The sequence below is a fragment of the Schistocerca americana genome, chromosome 2 (assembly GCF_021461395.2).
Source record: "Schistocerca americana isolate TAMUIC-IGC-003095 chromosome 2, iqSchAmer2.1, whole genome shotgun sequence".
Classification (NCBI taxonomy): Eukaryota; Metazoa; Arthropoda; class Insecta; order Orthoptera; family Acrididae; genus Schistocerca; species Schistocerca americana.
Window position 1 is genome coordinate 980,577,688 of NC_060120.1, and position 26,889 is coordinate 980,604,576.

Consider the following 26,889-nt stretch of genomic DNA (forward strand, 5'->3'; position numbering starts at 1 on the left):
AGTACGAATCGGCAGTTGATTTCTGAAATACGTCACCGCCTATTTTTGTGTAAAGTTCCAAATTTGATTTGTAATCACGAATTTATTCCTTAGTAGTCTCGTCTCGTCTCGTCCCGCAGACGTTTGACGTGCTTGCGCTGTCATATGGACCACGACCCGAGCGGCAGCGAGCGGCAGTCGGGCAAAGTCGGGACAAGTCGGGACGGGGACAGGGATTGCAAACCACGCAGACACCTGGTGTGAGGCGAGGCGAGGCGAGGCGAGGCGAGGCGAGGAAGCCCACATCGCTACCAGTGGCGCCCTCCAGCACGACACTGCCACACCCCGCACAGGCCCTCCGCTGGACACCAGGGACAAGATGCGTCCTCCGCTAGTGTCGAAGGCTGCACGCGCCCAGCGAATGACAGGAGGTGCAACGAGCAACAGTGCGTCTCACACACGCGGCGGTGCGCCCGCTAATTCGGCCGTCGCTCGCTGGGACGCCGGGCGCGCCCCCAGCGCCGTCCTCGAGGAACTGGCTGTTGCAGAAGGAAGTACTTTCGTCAAATGCGGCGGAAAACTAACATTTTGTGTGTTGGGAGAGAAGCCGAACGCGAATTCTGCCGTCCTCCTACATTACACTAGTGCCAACGGCCATACCATGGTGAATACACCGGTTCTCGTCCGATCACCGAAGTTAAGCATCATCGGGCCCGGTTAGTACTTGGATGGGTGACCGCCTGGGAAACCCGGGTGCTGTTGGCTCCTTTCCTTTCTTTTTTGTTTTGTTATTATGTCGCTACCCCTGCCAGCCCAATTTTCAAACTACCTTTCTGTTGTGACAAAGATGCTTCCTTAACCCTTTTAAACTACTGTAATGGTAAGAAAATGCAGTAATTAAAAAACTTAAAAGAAAAGGTGTGTTGGCTCCTTTCCTTTCTTTTTGTTTTGTTATTATGTCGCCAGCCCAATTTTCAAACTACATTTCTGTTGTGACAAAGATGCTTCCTGAAGCATTTTGAACTACTGTAATGGTACGAAAATGCAGTAATTAACTCAGTTTGAGGGAGAATGTGCTAACCAAGTTTGCCAAGGAGACTTTGAAAACGACAAAACAGTACGAATCGGCAGTTGATTTCTGAAATACGTCACCGCCTATTTTTGTGTAAAGTTCCAAATTTGATTTGTAATCACGAATTTATTCCTTAGTAGTCTCGTCTCGTCTCGTCCCGCAGACGTTTGACGTGCTTGCGCTGTCATATGGACCACGACCCGAGCGGCAGCGAGCGGCAGTCGGGCAAAGTCGGGACAAGTCGGGACGGGGACAGGGATTGCAAACCACGCAGACACCTGGTGTGAGGCGAGGCGAGGCGAGGCGAGGCGAGGCGAGGAAGCCCACATCGCTACCAGTGGCGCCCTCCAGCACGACACTGCCACACCCCGCACAGGCCCTCCGCTGGACACCAGGGACAAGATGCGTCCTCCGCTAGTGTCGAAGGCTGCACGCGCCCAGCGAATGACAGGAGGTGCAACGAGCAACAGTGCGTCTCACACACGCGGCGGTGCGCCCGCTAATTCGGCCGTCGCTCGCTGGGACGCCGGGCGCGCCCCCAGCGCCGTCCTCGAGGAACTGGCTGTTGCAGAAGGAAGTACTTTCGTCAAATGCGGCGGAAAACTAACATTTTGTGTGTTGGGAGAGAAGCCGAACGCGAATTCTGCCGTCCTCCTACATTACACTAGTGCCAACGGCCATACCATGGTGAATACACCGGTTCTCGTCCGATCACCGAAGTTAAGCATCATCGGGCCCGGTTAGTACTTGGATGGGTGACCGCCTGGGAAACCCGGGTGCTGTTGGCTCCTTTCCTTTCTTTTTTGTTTTGTTATTATGTCGCTACCCCTGCCAGCCCAATTTTCAAACTACCTTTCTGTTGTGACAAAGATGCTTCCTTAACCCTTTTAAACTACTGTAATGGTAAGAAAATGCAGTAATTAAAAAACTTAAAAGAAAAGGTGTGTTGGCTCCTTTCCTTTCTTTTTGTTTTGTTATTATGTCGCCAGCCCAATTTTCAAACTACATTTCTGTTGTGACAAAGATGCTTCCTGAAGCATTTTGAGCTACTGTAATGGTACGAAAATGCAGTAATTAACTCAGTTTGAGGGAGAATGTGCTAACCAAGTTTGCCAAGGAGACTTTGAAAACGACAAAACAGTACGAATCGGCAGTTGATTTCTGAAATACGTCACCGCCTATTTTTGTGTAAAGTTCCAAATTTGATTTGTAATCACGAATTTATTCCTTAGTAGTCTCGTCTCGTCTCGTCCCGCAGACGTTTGACGTGCTTGCGCTGTCATATGGACCACGACCCGAGCAGCAGCGAGCGGCAGTCGGGCAAAGTCGGGACAAGTCGGGACGGGGACAGGGATTGCAAACCACGCAGACACCTGGTGTGAGGCGAGGCGAGGCGAGGCGAGGCGAGGCGAGGCGAGGAAGCCCACATCGCTACCAGTGGCGCCCTCCAGCACGACACTGCCACACCCCGCACAGGCCCTCCGCTGGACACCAGGGACAAGATGCGTCCTCCGCTAGTGTCGAAGGCTGCACGCGCCCAGCGAATGACAGGAGGTGCAACGAGCAACAGTGCGTCTCACACACGCGGCGGTGCGCCCGCTAATTCGGCCGTCGCTCGCTGGGACGCCGGGCGCGCCCCCAGCGCCGTCCTCGAGGAACTGGCTGTTGCAGAAGGAAGTACTTTCGTCAAATGCGGCGGAAAACTAACATTTTGTGTGTTGGGAGAGAAGCCGAACGCGAATTCTGCCGTCCTCCTACATTACACTAGTGCCAACGGCCATACCATGGTGAATACACCGGTTCTCGTCCGATCACCGAAGTTAAGCATCATCGGGCCCGGTTAGTACTTGGATGGGTGACCGCCTGGGAAACCCGGGTGCTGTTGGCTCCTTTCCTTTCTTTTTTGTTTTGTTATTATGTCGCTACCCCTGCCAGCCCAATTTTCAAACTACCTTTCTGTTGTGACAAAGATGCTTCCTTAACCCTTTTAAACTACTGTAATGGTAAGAAAATGCAGTAATTAAAAAACTTAAAAGAAAAGGTGTGTTGGCTCCTTTCCTTTCTTTTTGTTTTGTTATTATGTCGCCAGCCCAATTTTCAAACTACATTTCTGTTGTGACAAAGATGCTTCCTGAAGCATTTTGAGCTACTGTAATGGTACGAAAATGCAGTAATTAACTCAGTTTGAGGGAGAATGTGCTAACCAAGTTTGCCAAGGAGACTTTGAAAACGACAAAACAGTACGAATCGGCAGTTGATTTCTGAAATACGTCACCGCCTATTTTTGTGTAAAGTTCCAAATTTGATTTGTAATCACGAATTTATTCCTTAGTAGTCTCGTCTCGTCTCGTCCCGCAGACGTTTGACGTGCTTGCGCTGTCATATGGACCACGACCCGAGCGGCAGCGAGCGGCAGTCGGGCAAAGTCGGGACAAGTCGGGACGGGGACAGGGATTGCAAACCACGCAGACACCTGGTGTGAGGCGAGGCGAGGCGAGGCGAGGCGAGGCGAGGCGAGGAAGCCCACATCGCTACCAGTGGCGCCCTCCAGCACGACACTGCCACACCCCGCACAGGCCCTCCGCTGGACACCAGGGACAAGATGCGTCCTCCGCTAGTGTCGAAGGCTGCACGCGCCCAGCGAATGACAGGAGGTGCAACGAGCAACAGTGCGTCTCACACACGCGGCGGTGCGCCCGCTAATTCGGCCGTCGCTCGCTGGGACGCCGGGCGCGCCCCCAGCGCCGTCCTCGAGGAACTGGCTGTTGCAGAAGGAAGTACTTTCGTCAAATGCGGCGGAAAACTAACATTTTGTGTGTTGGGAGAGAAGCCGAACGCGAATTCTGCCGTCCTCCTACATTACACTAGTGCCAACGGCCATACCATGGTGAATACACCGGTTCTCGTCCGATCACCGAAGTTAAGCATCATCGGGCCCGGTTAGTACTTGGATGGGTGACCGCCTGGGAAACCCGGGTGCTGTTGGCTCCTTTCCTTTCTTTTTTGTTTTGTTATTATGTCGCTACCCCTGCCAGCCCAATTTTCAAACTACCTTTCTGTTGTGACAAAGATGCTTCCTTAACCCTTTTAAACTACTGTAATGGTAAGAAAATGCAGTAATTAAAAAACTTAAAAGAAAAGGTGTGTTGGCTCCTTTCCTTTCTTTTTGTTTTGTTATTATGTCGCCAGCCCAATTTTCAAACTACATTTCTGTTGTGACAAAGATGCTTCCTGAAGCATTTTGAACTACTGTAATGGTACGAAAATGCAGTAATTAACTCAGTTTGAGGGAGAATGTGCTAACCAAGTTTGCCAAGGAGACTTTGAAAACGACAAAACAGTACGAATCGGCAGTTGATTTCTGAAATACGTCACCGCCTATTTTTGTGTAAAGTTCCAAATTTGATTTGTAATCACGAATTTATTCCTTAGTAGTCTCGTCTCGTCTCGTCCCGCAGACGTTTGACGTGCTTGCGCTGTCATATGGACCACGACCCGAGCGGCAGCGAGCGGCAGTCGGGCAAAGTCGGGACAAGTCGGGACGGGGACAGGGATTGCAAACCACGCAGACACCTGGTGTGAGGCGAGGCGAGGCGAGGCGAGGCGAGGCGAGGCGAGGAAGCCCACATCGCTACCAGTGGCGCCCTCCAGCACGACACTGCCACACCCCGCACAGGCCCTCCGCTGGACACCAGGGACAAGATGCGTCCTCCGCTAGTGTCGAAGGCTGCACGCGCCCAGCGAATGACAGGAGGTGCAACGAGCAACAGTGCGTCTCACACACGCGGCGGTGCGCCCGCTAATTCGGCCGTCGCTCGCTGGGACGCCGGGCGCGCCCCCAGCGCCGTCCTCGAGGAACTGGCTGTTGCAGAAGGAAGTACTTTCGTCAAATGCGGCGGAAAACTAACATTTTGTGTGTTGGGAGAGAAGCCGAACGCGAATTCTGCCGTCCTCCTACATTACACTAGTGCCAACGGCCATACCATGGTGAATACACCGGTTCTCGTCCGATCACCGAAGTTAAGCATCATCGGGCCCGGTTAGTACTTGGATGGGTGACCGCCTGGGAAACCCGGGTGCTGTTGGCTCCTTTCCTTTCTTTTTTGTTTTGTTATTATGTCGCTACCCCTGCCAGCCCAATTTTCAAACTACCTTTCTGTTGTGACAAAGATGCTTCCTTAACCCTTTTAAACTACTGTAATGGTAAGAAAATGCAGTAATTAAAAAACTTAAAAGAAAAGGTGTGTTGGCTCCTTTCCTTTCTTTTTGTTTTGTTATTATGTCGCCAGCCCAATTTTCAAACTACATTTCTGTTGTGACAAAGATGCTTCCTGAAGCATTTTGAACTACTGTAATGGTACGAAAATGCAGTAATTAACTCAGTTTGAGGGAGAATGTGCTAACCAAGTTTGCCAAGGAGACTTTGAAAACGACAAAACAGTACGAATCGGCAGTTGATTTCTGAAATACGTCACCGCCTATTTTTGTGTAAAGTTCCAAATTTGATTTGTAATCACGAATTTATTCCTTAGTAGTCTCGTCTCGTCTCGTCCCGCAGACGTTTGACGTGCTTGCGCTGTCATATGGACCACGACCCGAGCGGCAGCGAGCGGCAGTCGGGCAAAGTCGGGACAAGTCGGGACGGGGACAGGGATTGCAAACCACGCAGACACCTGGTGTGAGGCGAGGCGAGGCGAGGCGAGGCGAGGCGAGGAAGCCCACATCGCTACCAGTGGCGCCCTCCAGCACGACACTGCCACACCCCGCACAGGCCCTCCGCTGGACACCAGGGACAAGATGCGTCCTCCGCTAGTGTCGAAGGCTGCACGCGCCCAGCGAATGACAGGAGGTGCAACGAGCAACAGTGCGTCTCACACACGCGGCGGTGCGCCCGCTAATTCGGCCGTCGCTCGCTGGGACGCCGGGCGCGCCCCCAGCGCCGTCCTCGAGGAACTGGCTGTTGCAGAAGGAAGTACTTTCGTCAAATGCGGCGGAAAACTAACATTTTGTGTGTTGGGAGAGAAGCCGAACGCGAATTCTGCCGTCCTCCTACATTACACTAGTGCCAACGGCCATACCATGGTGAATACACCGGTTCTCGTCCGATCACCGAAGTTAAGCATCATCGGGCCCGGTTAGTACTTGGATGGGTGACCGCCTGGGAAACCCGGGTGCTGTTGGCTCCTTTCCTTTCTTTTTTGTTTTGTTATTATGTCGCTACCCCTGCCAGCCCAATTTTCAAACTACACTCCTGGAAATTGAAATAAGAACACCGTGAATTCATTGTCCCAGGAAGGGGAAACTTTATTGACACATTCCTGGGGTCAGATACATCACATGATCACACTGACAGAACCACAGGCACATAGACACAGGCAACAGAGCATGCACAATGTCGGCACTAGTACAGTGTATATCCACCTTTCGCAGCAATGCAGGCTGCTATTCTCCCATGGAGACGATCGTAGAGATGCTGGATGTAGTCCTGTGGAACGGCTTGCCATGCCATTTCCACTTGGCGCCTCAGTTGGACCAGCGTTCGTGCTGGACGTGCAGACCGCGTGAGACGACGCTTCATCCAGTCCCAAACATGCTCAATGGGGGACAGATCCGGAGATCTTGCTGGCCAGGGTAGTTGACTTACACCTTCTAGAGCACGTTGGGTGGCACGGGATACATGCGGACGTGCATTGTCCTGTTGGAACAGCAAGTTCCCTTGCCGGTCTAGGAATGGTAGAACGATGGGTTCGATGACGGTTTGGATGTACCGTGCACTATTCAGTGTCCCCTCGACGATCACCAGTGATGTACGGCCAGTGTAGGAGATCGCTCCCCACCCCATGATGCCGGGTGTTGGCCCTGTGTGCCTCGGTCGTATGCAGTCCTGATTGTGGCGCTCACCTGCACGGCGCCAAACACGCATACGACCATCATTGGCACCAAGGCAGAAGCGACTCTCATCGCTGAAGACGACACGTCTCCATTCGTCCCTCCATTCACGCCTGTCGCGACACCACTGGAGGCGGGCTGCACGATGTTGGGGCGTGAGCGGAAGACGGCCTAACGGTGTGCGGGACCGTAGCCCAGCTTCATGGAGACGGTTGCGAATGGTCCTCGCCGATACCCCAGGAGCAACAGTGTCCCTAATTTGCTGGGAAGTGGCGGTGCGGTCCCCTACGGCACTGCGTAGGATCCTACGGTCTTGGCGTGCATCCGTGCGTCGCTGCGGTCGGGTCCCAGGTCGACGGGCACGTGCACCTTCCGCCGACCACTGGCGACAACATCGATGTACTGTGGAGACCTCACGCCCCACGTGTTGAGCAATTCGGCGGTACGTCCACCCGGCCTCCCACATGCCCACTATACGCTCTCGCTCAAAGTCCGTCAACTGCACATACGGTTCACGTCCACGCTGTCGCGGCATGCTACCAGTGTTAAAGACTGCGATGGAGCTCCGTATGCCACGGCAAACTGACTGACACTGACGGCGGCGGTGCACAAATGCTGCGCAGCTAGCGCCATTCGACGGCCAACACTGCGGTTCCTGGTGTGTCCGCTGTGCCGTGCGTGTGATCATTGCTTGTACAGCCCTCTCGCAGTGTCCGGAGCAAGTATGGTGGGTCTGACACACCGGTGTCAATGTGTTCTTTTTTCCATTTCCAGGAGTGTACCTTTCTGTTGTGACAAAGATGCTTCCTTAACCCTTTTAAACTACTGTAATGGTAAGAAAATGCAGTAATTAAAAAACTTAAAAGAAAAGGTGTGTTGGCTCCTTTCCTTTCTTTTTGTTTTGTTATTATGTCGCCAGCCCAATTTTCAAACTACATTTCTGTTGTGACAAAGATGCTTCCTGAAGCATTTTGAACTACTGTAATGGTACGAAAATGCAGTAATTAACTCAGTTTGAGGGAGAATGTGCTAACCAAGTTTGCCAAGGAGACTTTGAAAACGACAAAACAGTACGAATCGGCAGTTGATTTCTGAAATACGTCACCGCCTATTTTTGTGTAAAGTTCCAAATTTGATTTGTAATCACGAATTTATTCCTTAGTAGTCTCGTCTCGTCTCGTCCCGCAGACGTTTGACGTGCTTGCGCTGTCATATGGACCACGACCCGAGCGGCAGCGAGCGGCAGTCGGGCAAAGTCGGGACAAGTCGGGACGGGGACAGGGATTGCAAACCACGCAGACACCTGGTGTGAGGCGAGGCGAGGCGAGGCGAGGCGAGGCGAGGAAGCCCACATCGCTACCAGTGGCGCCCTCCAGCACGACACTGCCACACCCCGCACAGGCCCTCCGCTGGACACCAGGGACAAGATGCGTCCTCCGCTAGTGTCGAAGGCTGCACGCGCCCAGCGAATGACAGGAGGTGCAACGAGCAACAGTGCGTCTCACACACGCGGCGGTGCGCCCGCTAATTCGGCCGTCGCTCGCTGGGACGCCGGGCGCGCCCCCAGCGCCGTCCTCGAGGAACTGGCTGTTGCAGAAGGAAGTACTTTCGTCAAATGCGGCGGAAAACTAACATTTTGTGTGTTGGGAGAGAAGCCGAACGCGAATTCTGCCGTCCTCCTACATTACACTAGTGCCAACGGCCATACCATGGTGAATACACCGGTTCTCGTCCGATCACCGAAGTTAAGCATCATCGGGCCCGGTTAGTACTTGGATGGGTGACCGCCTGGGAAACCCGGGTGCTGTTGGCTCCTTTCCTTTCTTTTTTGTTTTGTTATTATGTCGCTACCCCTGCCAGCCCAATTTTCAAACTACACTCCTGGAAATTGAAATAAGAACACCGTGAATTCATTGTCCCAGGAAGGGGAAACTTTATTGACACATTCCTGGGGTCAGATACATCACATGATCACACTGACAGAACCACAGGCACATAGACACAGGCAACAGAGCATGCACAATGTCGGCACTAGTACAGTGTATATCCACCTTTCGCAGCAATGCAGGCTGCTATTCTCCCATGGAGACGATCGTAGAGATGCTGGATGTAGTCCTGTGGAACGGCTTGCCATGCCATTTCCACTTGGCGCCTCAGTTGGACCAGCGTTCGTGCTGGACGTGCAGACCGCGTGAGACGACGCTTCATCCAGTCCCAAACATGCTCAATGGGGGACAGATCCGGAGATCTTGCTGGCCAGGGTAGTTGACTTACACCTTCTAGAGCACGTTGGGTGGCACGGGATACATGCGGACGTGCATTGTCCTGTTGGAACAGCAAGTTCCCTTGCCGGTCTAGGAATGGTAGAACGATGGGTTCGATGACGGTTTGGATGTACCGTGCACTATTCAGTGTCCCCTCGACGATCACCAGTGATGTACGGCCAGTGTAGGAGATCGCTCCCCACCCCATGATGCCGGGTGTTGGCCCTGTGTGCCTCGGTCGTATGCAGTCCTGATTGTGGCGCTCACCTGCACGGCGCCAAACACGCATACGACCATCATTGGCACCAAGGCAGAAGCGACTCTCATCGCTGAAGACGACACGTCTCCATTCGTCCCTCCATTCACGCCTGTCGCGACACCACTGGAGGCGGGCTGCACGATGTTGGGGCGTGAGCGGAAGACGGCCTAACGGTGTGCGGGACCGTAGCCCAGCTTCATGGAGACGGTTGCGAATGGTCCTCGCCGATACCCCAGGAGCAACAGTGTCCCTAATTTGCTGGGAAGTGGCGGTGCGGTCCCCTACGGCACTGCGTAGGATCCTACGGTCTTGGCGTGCATCCGTGCGTCGCTGCGGTCGGGTCCCAGGTCGACGGGCACGTGCACCTTCCGCCGACCACTGGCGACAACATCGATGTACTGTGGAGACCTCACGCCCCACGTGTTGAGCAATTCGGCGGTACGTCCACCCGGCCTCCCACATGCCCACTATACGCTCTCGCTCAAAGTCCGTCAACTGCACATACGGTTCACGTCCACGCTGTCGCGGCATGCTACCAGTGTTAAAGACTGCGATGGAGCTCCGTATGCCACGGCAAACTGACTGACACTGACGGCGGCGGTGCACAAATGCTGCGCAGCTAGCGCCATTCGACGGCCAACACTGCGGTTCCTGGTGTGTCCGCTGTGCCGTGCGTGTGATCATTGCTTGTACAGCCCTCTCGCAGTGTCCGGAGCAAGTATGGTGGGTCTGACACACCGGTGTCAATGTGTTCTTTTTTCCATTTCCAGGAGTGTACCTTTCTGTTGTGACAAAGATGCTTCCTTAACCCTTTTAAACTACTGTAATGGTAAGAAAATGCAGTAATTAAAAAACTTAAAAGAAAAGGTGTGTTGGCTCCTTTCCTTTCTTTTTGTTTTGTTATTATGTCGCCAGCCCAATTTTCAAACTACATTTCTGTTGTGACAAAGATGCTTCCTGAAGCATTTTGAACTACTGTAATGGTACGAAAATGCAGTAATTAACTCAGTTTGAGGGAGAATGTGCTAACCAAGTTTGCCAAGGAGACTTTGAAAACGACAAAACAGTACGAATCGGCAGTTGATTTCTGAAATACGTCACCGCCTATTTTTGTGTAAAGTTCCAAATTTGATTTGTAATCACGAATTTATTCCTTAGTAGTCTCGTCTCGTCTCGTCCCGCAGACGTTTGACGTGCTTGCGCTGTCATATGGACCACGACCCGAGCGGCAGCGAGCGGCAGTCGGGCAAAGTCGGGACAAGTCGGGACGGGGACAGGGATTGCAAACCACGCAGACACCTGGTGTGAGGCGAGGCGAGGCGAGGCGAGGCGAGGCGAGGAAGCCCACATCGCTACCAGTGGCGCCCTCCAGCACGACACTGCCACACCCCGCACAGGCCCTCCGCTGGACACCAGGGACAAGATGCGTCCTCCGCTAGTGTCGAAGGCTGCACGCGCCCAGCGAATGACAGGAGGTGCAACGAGCAACAGTGCGTCTCACACACGCGGCGGTGCGCCCGCTAATTCGGCCGTCGCTCGCTGGGACGCCGGGCGCGCCCCCAGCGCCGTCCTCGAGGAACTGGCTGTTGCAGAAGGAAGTACTTTCGTCAAATGCGGCGGAAAACTAACATTTTGTGTGTTGGGAGAGAAGCCGAACGCGAATTCTGCCGTCCTCCTACATTACACTAGTGCCAACGGCCATACCATGGTGAATACACCGGTTCTCGTCCGATCACCGAAGTTAAGCATCATCGGGCCCGGTTAGTACTTGGATGGGTGACCGCCTGGGAAACCCGGGTGCTGTTGGCTCCTTTCCTTTCTTTTTTGTTTTGTTATTATGTCGCTACCCCTGCCAGCCCAATTTTCAAACTACCTTTCTGTTGTGACAAAGATGCTTCCTTAACCCTTTTAAACTACTGTAATGGTAAGAAAATGCAGTAATTAAAAAACTTAAAAGAAAAGGTGTGTTGGCTCCTTTCCTTTCTTTTTGTTTTGTTATTATGTCGCCAGCCCAATTTTCAAACTACATTTCTGTTGTGACAAAGATGCTTCCTGAAGCATTTTGAACTACTGTAATGGTACGAAAATGCAGTAATTAACTCAGTTTGAGGGAGAATGTGCTAACCAAGTTTGCCAAGGAGACTTTGAAAACGACAAAACAGTACGAATCGGCAGTTGATTTCTGAAATACGTCACCGCCTATTTTTGTGTAAAGTTCCAAATTTGATTTGTAATCACGAATTTATTCCTTAGTAGTCTCGTCTCGTCTCGTCCCGCAGACGTTTGACGTGCTTGCGCTGTCATATGGACCACGACCCGAGCGGCAGCGAGCGGCAGTCGGGCAAAGTCGGGACAAGTCGGGACGGGGACAGGGATTGCAAACCACGCAGACACCTGGTGTGAGGCGAGGCGAGGCGAGGCGAGGCGAGGCGAGGAAGCCCACATCGCTACCAGTGGCGCCCTCCAGCACGACACTGCCACACCCCGCACAGGCCCTCCGCTGGACACCAGGGACAAGATGCGTCCTCCGCTAGTGTCGAAGGCTGCACGCGCCCAGCGAATGACAGGAGGTGCAACGAGCAACAGTGCGTCTCACACACGCGGCGGTGCGCCCGCTAATTCGGCCGTCGCTCGCTGGGACGCCGGGCGCGCCCCCAGCGCCGTCCTCGAGGAACTGGCTGTTGCAGAAGGAAGTACTTTCGTCAAATGCGGCGGAAAACTAACATTTTGTGTGTTGGGAGAGAAGCCGAACGCGAATTCTGCCGTCCTCCTACATTACACTAGTGCCAACGGCCATACCATGGTGAATACACCGGTTCTCGTCCGATCACCGAAGTTAAGCATCATCGGGCCCGGTTAGTACTTGGATGGGTGACCGCCTGGGAAACCCGGGTGCTGTTGGCTCCTTTCCTTTCTTTTTTGTTTTGTTATTATGTCGCTACCCCTGCCAGCCCAATTTTCAAACTACACTCCTGGAAATTGAAATAAGAACACCGTGAATTCATTGTCCCAGGAAGGGGAAACTTTATTGACACATTCCTGGGGTCAGATACATCACATGATCACACTGACAGAACCACAGGCACATAGACACAGGCAACAGAGCATGCACAATGTCGGCACTAGTACAGTGTATATCCACCTTTCGCAGCAATGCAGGCTGCTATTCTCCCATGGAGACGATCGTAGAGATGCTGGATGTAGTCCTGTGGAACGGCTTGCCATGCCATTTCCACTTGGCGCCTCAGTTGGACCAGCGTTCGTGCTGGACGTGCAGACCGCGTGAGACGACGCTTCATCCAGTCCCAAACATGCTCAATGGGGGACAGATCCGGAGATCTTGCTGGCCAGGGTAGTTGACTTACACCTTCTAGAGCACGTTGGGTGGCACGGGATACATGCGGACGTGCATTGTCCTGTTGGAACAGCAAGTTCCCTTGCCGGTCTAGGAATGGTAGAACGATGGGTTCGATGACGGTTTGGATGTACCGTGCACTATTCAGTGTCCCCTCGACGATCACCAGTGATGTACGGCCAGTGTAGGAGATCGCTCCCCACCCCATGATGCCGGGTGTTGGCCCTGTGTGCCTCGGTCGTATGCAGTCCTGATTGTGGCGCTCACCTGCACGGCGCCAAACACGCATACGACCATCATTGGCACCAAGGCAGAAGCGACTCTCATCGCTGAAGACGACACGTCTCCATTCGTCCCTCCATTCACGCCTGTCGCGACACCACTGGAGGCGGGCTGCACGATGTTGGGGCGTGAGCGGAAGACGGCCTAACGGTGTGCGGGACCGTAGCCCAGCTTCATGGAGACGGTTGCGAATGGTCCTCGCCGATACCCCAGGAGCAACAGTGTCCCTAATTTGCTGGGAAGTGGCGGTGCGGTCCCCTACGGCACTGCGTAGGATCCTACGGTCTTGGCGTGCATCCGTGCGTCGCTGCGGTCGGGTCCCAGGTCGACGGGCACGTGCACCTTCCGCCGACCACTGGCGACAACATCGATGTACTGTGGAGACCTCACGCCCCACGTGTTGAGCAATTCGGCGGTACGTCCACCCGGCCTCCCACATGCCCACTATACGCTCTCGCTCAAAGTCCGTCAACTGCACATACGGTTCACGTCCACGCTGTCGCGGCATGCTACCAGTGTTAAAGACTGCGATGGAGCTCCGTATGCCACGGCAAACTGACTGACACTGACGGCGGCGGTGCACAAATGCTGCGCAGCTAGCGCCATTCGACGGCCAACACTGCGGTTCCTGGTGTGTCCGCTGTGCCGTGCGTGTGATCATTGCTTGTACAGCCCTCTCGCAGTGTCCGGAGCAAGTATGGTGGGTCTGACACACCGGTGTCAATGTGTTCTTTTTTCCATTTCCAGGAGTGTACCTTTCTGTTGTGACAAAGATGCTTCCTTAACCCTTTTAAACTACTGTAATGGTAAGAAAATGCAGTAATTAAAAAACTTAAAAGAAAAGGTGTGTTGGCTCCTTTCCTTTCTTTTTGTTTTGTTATTATGTCGCCAGCCCAATTTTCAAACTACATTTCTGTTGTGACAAAGATGCTTCCTGAAGCATTTTGAACTACTGTAATGGTACGAAAATGCAGTAATTAACTCAGTTTGAGGGAGAATGTGCTAACCAAGTTTGCCAAGGAGACTTTGAAAACGACAAAACAGTACGAATCGGCAGTTGATTTCTGAAATACGTCACCGCCTATTTTTGTGTAAAGTTCCAAATTTGATTTGTAATCACGAATTTATTCCTTAGTAGTCTCGTCTCGTCTCGTCCCGCAGACGTTTGACGTGCTTGCGCTGTCATATGGACCACGACCCGAGCGGCAGCGAGCGGCAGTCGGGCAAAGTCGGGACAAGTCGGGACGGGGACAGGGATTGCAAACCACGCAGACACCTGGTGTGAGGCGAGGCGAGGCGAGGCGAGGCGAGGCGAGGAAGCCCACATCGCTACCAGTGGCGCCCTCCAGCACGACACTGCCACACCCCGCACAGGCCCTCCGCTGGACACCAGGGACAAGATGCGTCCTCCGCTAGTGTCGAAGGCTGCACGCGCCCAGCGAATGACAGGAGGTGCAACGAGCAACAGTGCGTCTCACACACGCGGCGGTGCGCCCGCTAATTCGGCCGTCGCTCGCTGGGACGCCGGGCGCGCCCCCAGCGCCGTCCTCGAGGAACTGGCTGTTGCAGAAGGAAGTACTTTCGTCAAATGCGGCGGAAAACTAACATTTTGTGTGTTGGGAGAGAAGCCGAACGCGAATTCTGCCGTCCTCCTACATTACACTAGTGCCAACGGCCATACCATGGTGAATACACCGGTTCTCGTCCGATCACCGAAGTTAAGCATCATCGGGCCCGGTTAGTACTTGGATGGGTGACCGCCTGGGAAACCCGGGTGCTGTTGGCTCCTTTCCTTTCTTTTTTGTTTTGTTATTATGTCGCTACCCCTGCCAGCCCAATTTTCAAACTACCTTTCTGTTGTGACAAAGATGCTTCCTTAACCCTTTTAAACTACTGTAATGGTAAGAAAATGCAGTAATTAAAAAACTTAAAAGAAAAGGTGTGTTGGCTCCTTTCCTTTCTTTTTGTTTTGTTATTATGTCGCCAGCCCAATTTTCAAACTACATTTCTGTTGTGACAAAGATGCTTCCTGAAGCATTTTGAACTACTGTAATGGTACGAAAATGCAGTAATTAACTCAGTTTGAGGGAGAATGTGCTAACCAAGTTTGCCAAGGAGACTTTGAAAACGACAAAACAGTACGAATCGGCAGTTGATTTCTGAAATACGTCACCGCCTATTTTTGTGTAAAGTTCCAAATTTGATTTGTAATCACGAATTTATTCCTTAGTAGTCTCGTCTCGTCTCGTCCCGCAGACGTTTGACGTGCTTGCGCTGTCATATGGACCACGACCCGAGCGGCAGCGAGCGGCAGTCGGGCAAAGTCGGGACAAGTCGGGACGGGGACAGGGATTGCAAACCACGCAGACACCTGGTGTGAGGCGAGGCGAGGCGAGGCGAGGCGAGGCGAGGCGAGGAAGCCCACATCGCTACCAGTGGCGCCCTCCAGCACGACACTGCCACACCCCGCACAGGCCCTCCGCTGGACACCAGGGACAAGATGCGTCCTCCGCTAGTGTCGAAGGCTGCACGCGCCCAGCGAATGACAGGAGGTGCAACGAGCAACAGTGCGTCTCACACACGCGGCGGTGCGCCCGCTAATTCGGCCGTCGCTCGCTGGGACGCCGGGCGCGCCCCCAGCGCCGTCCTCGAGGAACTGGCTGTTGCAGAAGGAAGTACTTTCGTCAAATGCGGCGGAAAACTAACATTTTGTGTGTTGGGAGAGAAGCCGAACGCGAATTCTGCCGTCCTCCTACATTACACTAGTGCCAACGGCCATACCATGGTGAATACACCGGTTCTCGTCCGATCACCGAAGTTAAGCATCATCGGGCCCGGTTAGTACTTGGATGGGTGACCGCCTGGGAAACCCGGGTGCTGTTGGCTCCTTTCCTTTCTTTTTTGTTTTGTTATTATGTCGCTACCCCTGCCAGCCCAATTTTCAAACTACCTTTCTGTTGTGACAAAGATGCTTCCTTAACCCTTTTAAACTACTGTAATGGTAAGAAAATGCAGTAATTAAAAAACTTAAAAGAAAAGGTGTGTTGGCTCCTTTCCTTTCTTTTTGTTTTGTTATTATGTCGCCAGCCCAATTTTCAAACTACATTTCTGTTGTGACAAAGATGCTTCCTGAAGCATTTTGAACTACTGTAATGGTACGAAAATGCAGTAATTAACTCAGTTTGAGGGAGAATGTGCTAACCAAGTTTGCCAAGGAGACTTTGAAAACGACAAAACAGTACGAATCGGCAGTTGATTTCTGAAATACGTCACCGCCTATTTTTGTGTAAAGTTCCAAATTTGATTTGTAATCACGAATTTATTCCTTAGTAGTCTCGTCTCGTCTCGTCCCGCAGACGTTTGACGTGCTTGCGCTGTCATATGGACCACGACCCGAGCGGCAGCGAGCGGCAGTCGGGCAAAGTCGGGACAAGTCGGGACGGGGACAGGGATTGCAAACCACGCAGACACCTGGTGTGAGGCGAGGCGAGGCGAGGCGAGGCGAGGAAGCCCACATCGCTACCAGTGGCGCCCTCCAGCACGACACTGCCACACCCCGCACAGGCCCTCCGCTGGACACCAGGGACAAGATGCGTCCTCCGCTAGTGTCGAAGGCTGCACGCGCCCAGCCACACCTCGGCGGCGCGCGCTCCGCTCGGCCGTTGGTGTTTGTGCCAGTCGCGTGCTCGCTGTGCCACGTGGCGGCTCTTCGCCTCGCGGTTGCTGGTTTTTCATCACAACTGTGAGTAGACATGGACTCTGAAGATCGCGAGAATAATATCCAGTGCGAATTCGATCGCAATGTGTCCCGCCCGACTGCTTTAGAAATTCATCATTGGTTAATCAATGACTTAAAGTTAACCGATAGTGACGTCCTTGGCTTGCAGTTAGACACGTTCCTCAATTCTCTTTTCGTAAAGCTCAGTAATTCGGAACTTTGTGACAGTATCGTGTCCGTAAATGATGGTGTGCGAAAATTTAAACATTCTGACGGCAGTGTTAGTAATGTTAATATTACAAATGCAGGTTTTGGTGTTCGTAATGTGCGGGTGTTTAACCTTCCCTTTGAGGTCAAAAACGAGACCATCTCACGTTGTCTTGGCCCCTACGGCACTGTGTTGTCGGTTGTAAAAGAGAAGTGGTCGGCTGCGTACCCTTTTCAAGTGGAAAATGGTATTCGTAGCGTTCGAATGATAGTGAGAAAGCATGTTCCGTCATTTTTGTATATGGCCGGTCATCGTGCCTTCATTACATACAGTGGACAACCACAAACTTGTTCATATTGTAACGCTACGGACCACTTTAGACAACATTGTCCGCGCCGTAGGCGTCCGGTGCAGTTGCCACTTGGCGATGACGGTGACGCACAGACAACGTGGGCGGCAGTTGCATTAGGTGCACCCCCTTCGCCTGCCCGCCGTGCTGACACCGCTGTTGCAATGGACATAACGTCTGTCGTCCCTGTTGTTGATGTCGGTTCGGTCGGTTCGGTCGGTTCGGTCGTGCCTTCGCCTGTTGCTGTTGATGTTGCTCTTGTTACACGGTCGGACATTCCGTCCGCGTCGACAGAGACGAGTGCCGAACCCGCTCCGGTTGTTGCTTCTGATATCGTGGCGAACCCGGTGCCCTCCGACGTTGTCGTGATGGACATTGTTCCACCTGATGTCTCTCATAATGTGGCACATATACACTCCGACCCGTCCGAATCCATCCCTGTTGAACGCGTCTTTATGTCGTCCCCAAAAGTGTCTGACACATCGGTCTCAGAACCTGTCCATCAGCGTACTGCCCCCGTTGTGCTTCCTCCGGAATCGGTTCCTGCTCCTGTAGCTGCTTGCGCTCCACCAAAGGCTCCTGCACCGCAAAAACCTAGGTCGCGGCGCGACACTGCTTCCCGGCGTCGCAGCTCTGTTGATCGGGCACGTAGTGTAAGCACTTCTGTGTTTTTATCGCAACGGTCCTCTTCTGGCAGGGAGCGTAGCCCGTCTCCGGAACGTAAACCCTCTCCGCGTTCGACGCCTTCAAAGTTACAGCCGAAGGCGTCTCAAAAAACCGCGCAGCGTGTCGTTCCTGACGCTCGGCCGGCTGCCCCTTCTGGGCGCCGTCAGCAGCATTCGGTGGCCGGTAGTCAGCACGCGCGTGCGGACGAACGCCGGCAGGAAATGGTCCGCCATTTGCAGGGTGTGTTACATTCTGGGGCAACGGGCGGTGCCATGGATACCGATGTCGATCCTGCGCCTATTCCGGTCCATTCCTCGCAAAAGCGAAAAGCCGAGGAGCCTCCTGAGCCCCGCGCGCGTCCGTCTTCACAAGATCTCGCGTCGGTCCCTCCCACGCACGACGTACCTATGTCGGTGGGAAGTTCCGGTGCGCCCACGCTCACGGATGTTGCGGGTGCGTCTTCGCACGCGCAACCGTATGACTGGGGAGAGGATGTGGAGGAGGCTGACGGTACTTTCACTACCGTCTAGCTTCTTTGTTTGTTTCTTTCGTGTATGGTAGCGCACCTTCCATCTGTTGTCGCTACCGTAAATCTCAACCGTTTGGCGTCGCGTGCTAAGTACTTGAGCTTGGTGGACTTTTTACGTTTTGTCGCTGCCGACGTAGTCTTTTTGCAAGAAGTTGTGTCCGATCTTTTACAATTTGTTCCCGGCTATCAGGTGTTGTTTAACTTTGATCCGGAATGTAACTGTGGCACTGCGTTGTTAGTTAGGGCCGGCATTGCTTACACGGACGTTGCTACGATACCTAACGGGCGTGGGGTGGCCTGTACGGTCAACAACATCCGATACGTGAACGTGTACGCACCTTCCGGTGCTGAGGGGAAGCTGCAGCGTCGCGTGTTTTATAGCAGAGATATTTGTCATCTTCTTTCTGGCACCCACCTGCCAATAGTGTTGGGTGGTGATTTTAATTGTGTGTTGGCTGATAGAGATCAGGAGCCACGGCCCTACAAATGTTTAGAACTCCAAACGCTTGTCACGGAAATGAAATTGGTCGATACCTGGCGTCATTTGTATCCCGCCGAACCGGGGTTTACTTATTATTACGTGACCGGTCGGAGCCGGATCGATCGCATTTATATTTCTGGTGACAAAAAGGGTTGTGTTATCGAGTCTAAGGTGCATCCCGTTCTCTTTTCGGACCACTGTGCATATGTTTGTCGCTTCCATTCTTTGCTAGCCACAAAACCCCGTATGCGGACTATGTGGAAGTTTAATGTTTGTCATTTGTCGCATCCTGGTTTTGAACCGGTTGTTTCTCGTGTGTGGCAGCAGGCTGCGAAATATCGTGCCGTGTATCCCACTGTTCTATCGTGGTGGGTGGAATACGTGAAGCCAGCGCTCCGTAAAGCTATCTGCGAATTTAGTCGACAGCTTGCTCATTGGGAGAGGTCCACTATGCAGTTTTATGAAACTTGTCTCAATGACGCGATCCGCCTACAGCCGAACACTCCGGGTCTCAGGTGGGCGCAGATTCGGCAAATTAAAACCCGTCTTTTGGCCCTGAAGACGAAGTCGCTGAAAGGTAGTGTTGTGCGGAGTCAGGCTCCTGGTTCCTTTGACGACGAAGCGCCTTCCTTGTTTCATTACTTGCGGGAGCGCCGTCGGGCGGCGCGCCGTTACGTCACAGAACTGGAAACAGCTGATGGCGTGCGCGTCAGCACTCAGTCGGAGATTGTTGCTGAGGCACACCGGCACTTTGTCGATCTTTTTAGTGCTAAAGACAGTGACGATGTCGCCGTCTCTGATCTCCTTGCTGACGTTCCGCGGGTTCTCACAGTCACCGATCGTCTCCACCTTACTGAACCGTTCACTGTCGAGGAAGTGCGTGACGTGCTCAAACAGTGTGCGAAGAACAAATCGCCCGGCGCTGACGGCTTCCCGCCGGAATTCTATCTTCACTTTTGGTGTTTCTTTGGTCCTGTACTGACCACTATGTATAATGAAATCTTAAATGGTGTGTCGCTTCCTCCATCTTTTTTGGAAGGCGTAGTGACCCTAGCTCCAAAGACACCGACTAATCGTAAATTGTGTGACTTACGTCCCCTCACTCTCCTCAACGGTGACTACAAATTATTTACGAAATGTGTAGCGCTTCGTTTGAAAGTGATCATGCGCAAAGTGGTTAGTGAGTACCAATTCTGTGCTGTGCCACAACGCACGATTTACGACGCTGTGTTGACGTATCGCGACGCAATTGCGCATGCGACGACGCACAGACACCCTTTGGGCATTTTGTCAATCGATTTTGCTATGGCGTTCGATAGGGTGGGCCACCAATATCTACGGCGGGTGTTGCAACAATTTGGTTTCGGAGCGACCTTTATCAACATGCTCTTTAATTTGTTTACGGCGTCGTCATCACGAGTTTGCATTAATGGATGTTTTTCGGAGCCTGTTCCTGTACGATGCTCAGTGAAACAAGGATGCCCTTTATCAATGGCGTTATTTGCGATCTCTTTGGACCCTCTGTTGCGGAAATTGGCATCTTCTTGTCAGGGTTTGCGTCTTGGCGGTACCAAATACGTGTGCAGTGCATATGCCGATGATCTTGGTTTGTTGGTGTCCTCGGTCTCTGATTTCTCTGATTTCGACGTTATTCGTGCCATTCTAAACACATACGAACTTGCATCGGGCGCGAAAATTAATCCTCGTAAAACCGTCTTTCTACCGATTCATGCGTTTTCACGCGGTTTCTCGCGCCCGTGGTTTACGGTCACTCGTGAGCATAAAATTTTGGGCGTCCGATTTCGACCTAATCTTTTGCAGACGGCGGCTTCCAATTGGCGTCTTGTTCTGTATGGTATACGCGCGATGGCTCACTTGAGTGCCACTCGCACCTTGGCGCTAACACAGAGGGTCGCGCTGATCAATTCGTTCTTACTCAGCAAGGCCTGGTACTTAGCCCAACTATTTCACGTCCCGATAGAACTAGGACGTGCCATAACGCAAGCGGTCTATTGGTTTCTGTGGCGGGGGGATGTTTTTAAAGTGGCTTATCTCACGTGTACTTTGCCGCGTGACCGAGGTGGGCTTGGCCTGATCCACTTCGTGACCAAAGCATCTGCTTTACTGATTAATAGAACTTGTGTCACGATTGAGAAGAATGCCTCGCATCTCACGACTCTTTTGTTCCGTGTTTATCGTCCCTCCTCTGAGCTGGCTCCACTCGATCCGACCGGGATCCCATACCGCCTGCGTTATGTTCGGGACTTTTTCTTGCACAAGAGTTATCTCGGTGCTGACGACCTCGATCCTCGGACGAGATCAGCGCGGGGCGTGTATTCCGCTTTGCGGGGGCGGCCTGCTAGCAATAAGATGGAATTGCGTTTTCCTGAATCGGCGTGGCGGACAGTGTGGGCCAACATCCACGCCCCTTACTTGCCGCCGGACGTTAGTAGTTTGTGGTATAAGGTCGTGAATCGAGCCTTCCCCACGAACGACAAGATGTGTCGCATTCATTTGCGGCCGTCTGGCTTGTGTGATTATTGCCCCTGCGACGACACACTCGAACACCGATTTTCGTGTCCGCGATCGGCGTCGATTTGGACCATCGCCGTTAAGCTTCTTGCCCTGGTCAATCGCACGAGTCCTGCCAGCTTCTCAGTGGACGTCGCGCTGATTCCGGATTTTCGACCTTATCCGGCCACGAAACGTGCGGCTACTACGTGGCTCACTGCACATACTGTATATGCTCTCCTGCAATTGCAGCTGGCGGATGATTTTCTCTATCTTGAATATCTGTCTGCGCAGCATCGTCTTATTCACTCCCGGAATGACTATACTCAGACTTTTGCCAATTTTTTAACAATTGCTCTAAATTATGCTTTTGATAAACTGCTGTGATGACACCATTGTTTTCCCAAACAATGTCTTTTTTCTAAATATTTGATTTGTATTTCTATGGAACGTAAAACGATACTTGGATACATGACTTAAACGGATTCCTAATACGTCACTAATTTGATGCGCAGGACTGTTTTTCTTCTGTACCAGAATCTTAGAGTGTAACTTATGCAGCATGTCGACGCAATTTTTCGTCAGATAAATAAAGTGAATTGAGCCTTTCTCAATGTTTGTGTTTGTGTTGTGTGTGTGTGTGTGTGTGTGTGTGTGTGTGTGTGTCTACGTATCTGGTTATACCAAAATTCGCCTGTGTTTATTGGCCGCCGGGACGCTCACGCAATATTGGCGGCCCATACGTAAATAACGTATATATTAATACTTTTGTTTATGTACATTCATCTATATATGTATCTATATATAACATTTTTCTTTCCACGCTGAGTACTTTCGTGGCTTGTCTTCTAGTTCTGTCCCGAGCTTTTTGGTTTTCTTTCCGTTAGTTTCAAGCCGATTGGGGCTTGAATTGTTCCGTTGTTTTTGAGATTATCATTGCCAAAAAAAAAAACACACCAAATGAGGACATAACTTTTAGTTCATCTAGTGCGCCTACGTTTTGTAAACATTCGCTCACAGTGTCGAGTGATGTTTGATTGAATGCTTACGTTTCCTTTTGTGGCACACTGTACCGTTCACTCTCGTACGCAACGGGATGAGCTCGTTGCTTCATGTTTTTTTTTTAGTTCTGGCCTTTTAGTGGCAGTCCTTGTTACATTTATGCACTTTTGTATTGCGGATTTGAGTTTGAAACGACTTTCTTGAATAATGTTTGATTTTAGTTTTCGTGGCAGTGATAGTCAGTGTTTTTAATAGTGACGTTATCATCTTTTGCCTCGTGCTTGTGCTCCACTCATTTTTAATTTCTGTCGCTGTAGAACTTCACAGTGGTTTGGAGACAACACAAGCAGCGATGTTTTCTGTTGCTAAAAAAAAAAAAAAACAAACAAAAAACTAAAAAAAACAATCAACAAAAAAAAAAAAAAATTAAAAAAATAAAAATTCGTGGTGTGCGCTTTCCTCATAGTTTTTCCGGCTTCAACGATCCCCGTACACGGTAATTACACCCCGCCGTGTGCTTAAGTGTGTTTTTGTTGGTGCCACGTCTCGTTCTTTCTCGTTCGGCTTGGGTGCCGGTGTTTACCGGTTTTTTCTCGTTTGCACAGTGAATGGAGTTTTCCCTTATGGTGTCTCGCACTGATTATTCTTTTTCGGTGGCTGTATAGTCTTGGTTGCTCTTGTATGTTTTGTGTTCCCTTTGGACCGTCGTCACCGCCGGTTGTTACGGCGTGAAGCCGTTTTTTATTTCTTTATTTTTGCGTATTCTGGGAGATATTCTCACGTTTTCGTTTTTCATCCATTGGAGGCCCATTTCCCTTTTGTTCCGAAAAAAAAAAAAAAATAAATGAATACACCGGTAATAAAAAAAAACAAAAATGGTGAATACACCGGTAAAAAATAATAAAAAAAAAAAAAAAATGATGAATACAAAAAAAAAAAATGATGAATACACCGGTTCTCGCCCGATCACCGAAGTTAAGCATCATTGAAAAAAAAAAAAAAAAAGAAAAAAAAAAAAAAAAAAAAAAAAAATGGTGAATACACCGGTAAAAAAAAAAAAAAAAAAATGATGAATACACCGGTTCTCGTCCGATCACCGAAGTTAAGCATCATTGGGCCCGGTTAGTACTTGGATGGGTGACCGCCTGGGAAACCCGGGTGCTGTTGGCTCCTTTCCTTTCTTTTTTGTTTTGTTATTATGTCGCTACCCCTGCCAGCCCAATTTTCAAACTACCTTTCTGTTGTGACAAAGATGCTTCCTTAACCCTTTTAAACTACTGTAATGGTAACAAAATGCAGTAATTAAAAAACTTAAAAAAAAGGTGCTGTTGGCTCCTTTCCTTTTTTTGTTTTGTTATTATGTCGCTACCCCTGCCAGCCCAATTTTCAAACTACCTTTCTGTTGTGACAAAGATGCTTCCTTAAGCCTTTTAAACTACTGTAATGGTGCGAAAATGCAGTAATTAACTCAGTTTGAGGGAGAATGTGCTAACCAAGTTTGCCAAGAAGACTTTGAAAACGACAAAACAGTACGAATCGGCAGTTGATTTCTGAAATACGTCACCGCCTATTTTTGTGTAAAGTTCCAAATTTGATTTGTAATCACGAATTTATTCCTTAGTCGTCTCGTCACGTCTCGTCCCGCAGACGTTTGTCGTGCTTGCGCTGTCATATGGACCACGACCCGAGCGGCAGCGAGCGGCAGTCGAGCAAAGTCGGGACAAGTCGGGACGGGGACAGGGATAGGAATGGCGCGAATGCAGTGCAAACTACGCAGACACCTGGTGTGAGGCGAGGCGAGGAAGCCCACATCGCTACCAGTGGCGCCCTCCAGCACGACACTGCCACACCCCGCACAGGCCCTCCGCTGGACACCACGGACAAGATGCGTCCTCCGCTAGTGTCGAAGGCTGCACGCGCCCAGCGAATGACAGGAGGTGCAACGAGCAACAGTGCGTCTCACACACGCGGCGGTACGCCCGCTAATTCGGCCGTCGCTCGCTGGGACGCCGGGCGCGCCCCCCGCGCCGTCCTCGAGGAACTGGCTGTTGCAGAAGGAAGTGCTTTCGTCAAATGCGGCGGAAAACTAACATTTTGTGTGTTGGGAGAGAAGCCGAATGCGAATTCTGCCGTGCTCCTACCTTGCACGAGTGCCAACGGCCATACCATGATGAATACACCGGTTCTCGTCCGATCACCGAAGTTAAGCATCATTGGGCCCGGTTAGTACTTGGATGGGTGACCGCCTGGGAAACCCGGGTGCTGTTGGCTCCTTTCCTTTCTTTTTTGTTTTGTTATTATGTCGCTACCCCTGCCAGCCCAATTTTCAAACTACCTTTCTGTTGTGACAAAGATGCTTCCTTAACCCTTTTAAACTACTGTAATGGTAACAAAATGCAGTAATTAAAAAACTTAAAAAAAAGGTGCTGTTGGCTCCTTTCCTTTTTTTGTTTTGTTATTATGTCGCTACCCCTGCCAGCCCAATTTTCAAACTACCTTTCTGTTGTGACAAAGATGCTTCCTTAAGCCTTTTAAACTACTGTAATGGTGCGAAAATGCAGTAATTAACTCAGTTTGAGGGAGAATGTGCTAACCAAGTTTGCCAAGAAGACTTTGAAAACGACAAAACAGTACGAATCGGCAGTTGATTTCTGAAATACGTCACCGCCTATTTTTGTGTAAAGTTCCAAATTTGATTTGTAATCACGAATTTATTCCTTAGTCGTCTCGTCACGTCTCGTCCCGCAGACGTTTGTCGTGCTTGCGCTGTCATATGGACCACGACCCGAGCGGCAGCGAGCGGCAGTCGAGCAAAGTCGGGACAAGTCGGGACGGGGACAGGGATAGGAATGGCGCGAATGCAGTGCAAACTACGCAGACACCTGGTGTGAGGCGAGGCGAGGAAGCCCACATCGCTACCAGTGGCGCCCTCCAGCACGACACTGCCACACCCCGCACAGGCCCTCCGCTGGACACCACGGACAAGATGCGTCCTCCGCTAGTGTCGAAGGCTGCACGCGCCCAGCGAATGACAGGAGGTGCAACGAGCAACAGTGCGTCTCACACACGCGGCGGTACGCCCGCTAATTCGGCCGTCGCTCGCTGGGACGCCGGGCGCGCCCCCCGCGCCGTCCTCGAGGAACTGGCTGTTGCAGAAGGAAGTGCTTTCGTCAAATGCGGCGGAAAACTAACATTTTGTGTGTTGGGAGAGAAGCCGAATGCGAATTCTGCCGTGCTCCTACCTTGCACGAGTGCCAACGGCCATACCATGATGAATACACCGGTTCTCGTCCGATCACCGAAGTTAAGCATCATTGGGCCCGGTTAGTACTTGGATGGGTGACCGCCTGGGAAACCCGGGTGCTGTTGGCTCCTTTCCTTTCTTTTTTGTTTTGTTATTATGTCGCTACCCCTGCCAGCCCAATTTTCAAACTACCTTTCTGTTGTGACAAAGATGCTTCCTTAACCCTTTTAAACTACTGTAATGGTAACAAAATGCAGTAATTAAAAAACTTAAAAAAAAGGTGCTGTTGGCTCCTTTCCTTTTTTTGTTTTGTTATTATGTCGCTACCCCTGCCAGCCCAATTTTCAAACTACCTTTCTGTTGTGACAAAGATGCTTCCTTAAGCCTTTTAAACTACTGTAATGGTGCGAAAATGCAGTAATTAACTCAGTTTGAGGGAGAATGTGCTAACCAAGTTTGCCAAGAAGACTTTGAAAACGACAAAACAGTACGAATCGGCAGTTGATTTCTGAAATACGTCACCGCCTATTTTTGTGTAAAGTTCCAAATTTGATTTGTAATCACGAATTTATTCCTTAGTCGTCTCGTCACGTCTCGTCCCGCAGACGTTTGTCGTGCTTGCGCTGTCATATGGACCACGACCCGAGCGGCAGCGAGCGGCAGTCGAGCAAAGTCGGGACAAGTCGGGACGGGGACAGGGATAGGAATGGCGCGAATGCAGTGCAAACTACGCAGACACCTGGTGTGAGGCGAGGCGAGGAAGCCCACATCGCTACCAGTGGCGCCCTCCAGCACGACACTGCCACACCCCGCACAGGCCCTCCGCTGGACACCACGGACAAGATGCGTCCTCCGCTAGTGTCGAAGGCTGCACGCGCCCAGCCACACCTCGGCGGCGCGCGCTCCGCTCGGCCGTTGGTGTTTGTGCCAGTCGCGTGCTCGCTGTGCCACGTGGCGGCTCTTCGCCTCGCGGTTGCTGGTTTTCATCACAACTGTGAGTAGACATGGACTCTGAAGATCGCGAGAATAATATCCAGTGCGAATTCGATCGCAATGTGTCCCGCCCGACTGCTTTAGAAAT

The 26,889-nt window shown here is 51.5% G+C and overlaps 13 non-coding genes and 1 pseudogene across 13 annotated transcripts; all 14 read left to right on the forward strand.

Moving 5' to 3' along the window:
• The first annotated feature begins 625 nt into the window (after window positions 1–625).
• LOC124597323 lies at window positions 626–744 on the forward strand. The gene has a single exon (XR_006978494.1). It is a non-coding gene; the product is annotated as a 5S ribosomal RNA (ribosomal RNA).
• Window positions 745–1,720: 976 nt separating this feature from the next.
• LOC124597324 lies at window positions 1,721–1,839 on the forward strand. Its single transcript, XR_006978495.1, has one exon. It is a non-coding gene; the product is annotated as a 5S ribosomal RNA (ribosomal RNA).
• Window positions 1,840–2,820: 981 nt separating this feature from the next.
• On the forward strand, window positions 2,821–2,939 carry LOC124597325. Its single transcript, XR_006978496.1, has one exon. It is a non-coding gene; the product is annotated as a 5S ribosomal RNA (ribosomal RNA).
• A 981-nt stretch (window positions 2,940–3,920) lies between these two features.
• On the forward strand, window positions 3,921–4,039 carry LOC124597327. Its single transcript, XR_006978497.1, has one exon. It is a non-coding gene; the product is annotated as a 5S ribosomal RNA (ribosomal RNA).
• Window positions 4,040–5,020: 981 nt separating this feature from the next.
• Window positions 5,021–5,139, forward strand: LOC124597328. Its single transcript, XR_006978498.1, has one exon. It is a non-coding gene; the product is annotated as a 5S ribosomal RNA (ribosomal RNA).
• Window positions 5,140–6,115: 976 nt separating this feature from the next.
• On the forward strand, window positions 6,116–6,234 carry LOC124597330. The gene has a single exon (XR_006978500.1). It is a non-coding gene; the product is annotated as a 5S ribosomal RNA (ribosomal RNA).
• A 2,400-nt stretch (window positions 6,235–8,634) lies between these two features.
• On the forward strand, window positions 8,635–8,753 carry LOC124597331. The gene has a single exon (XR_006978501.1). It is a non-coding gene; the product is annotated as a 5S ribosomal RNA (ribosomal RNA).
• A 2,400-nt stretch (window positions 8,754–11,153) lies between these two features.
• On the forward strand, window positions 11,154–11,272 carry LOC124597332. Its single transcript, XR_006978502.1, has one exon. It is a non-coding gene; the product is annotated as a 5S ribosomal RNA (ribosomal RNA).
• Window positions 11,273–12,248: 976 nt separating this feature from the next.
• On the forward strand, window positions 12,249–12,367 carry LOC124597333. Its single transcript, XR_006978503.1, has one exon. It is a non-coding gene; the product is annotated as a 5S ribosomal RNA (ribosomal RNA).
• A 2,400-nt stretch (window positions 12,368–14,767) lies between these two features.
• LOC124597334 lies at window positions 14,768–14,886 on the forward strand. The gene has a single exon (XR_006978504.1). It is a non-coding gene; the product is annotated as a 5S ribosomal RNA (ribosomal RNA).
• Window positions 14,887–15,867: 981 nt separating this feature from the next.
• Window positions 15,868–15,986, forward strand: LOC124597336. Its single transcript, XR_006978506.1, has one exon. It is a non-coding gene; the product is annotated as a 5S ribosomal RNA (ribosomal RNA).
• A 7,629-nt stretch (window positions 15,987–23,615) lies between these two features.
• LOC124597732 lies at window positions 23,616–23,734 on the forward strand (annotated as a pseudogene).
• Window positions 23,735–24,716: 982 nt separating this feature from the next.
• On the forward strand, window positions 24,717–24,835 carry LOC124596654. Its single transcript, XR_006978337.1, has one exon. It is a non-coding gene; the product is annotated as a 5S ribosomal RNA (ribosomal RNA).
• A 982-nt stretch (window positions 24,836–25,817) lies between these two features.
• Window positions 25,818–25,936, forward strand: LOC124597335. The gene has a single exon (XR_006978505.1). It is a non-coding gene; the product is annotated as a 5S ribosomal RNA (ribosomal RNA).
• The last annotated feature ends 953 nt before the right edge of the window (window positions 25,937–26,889 follow it).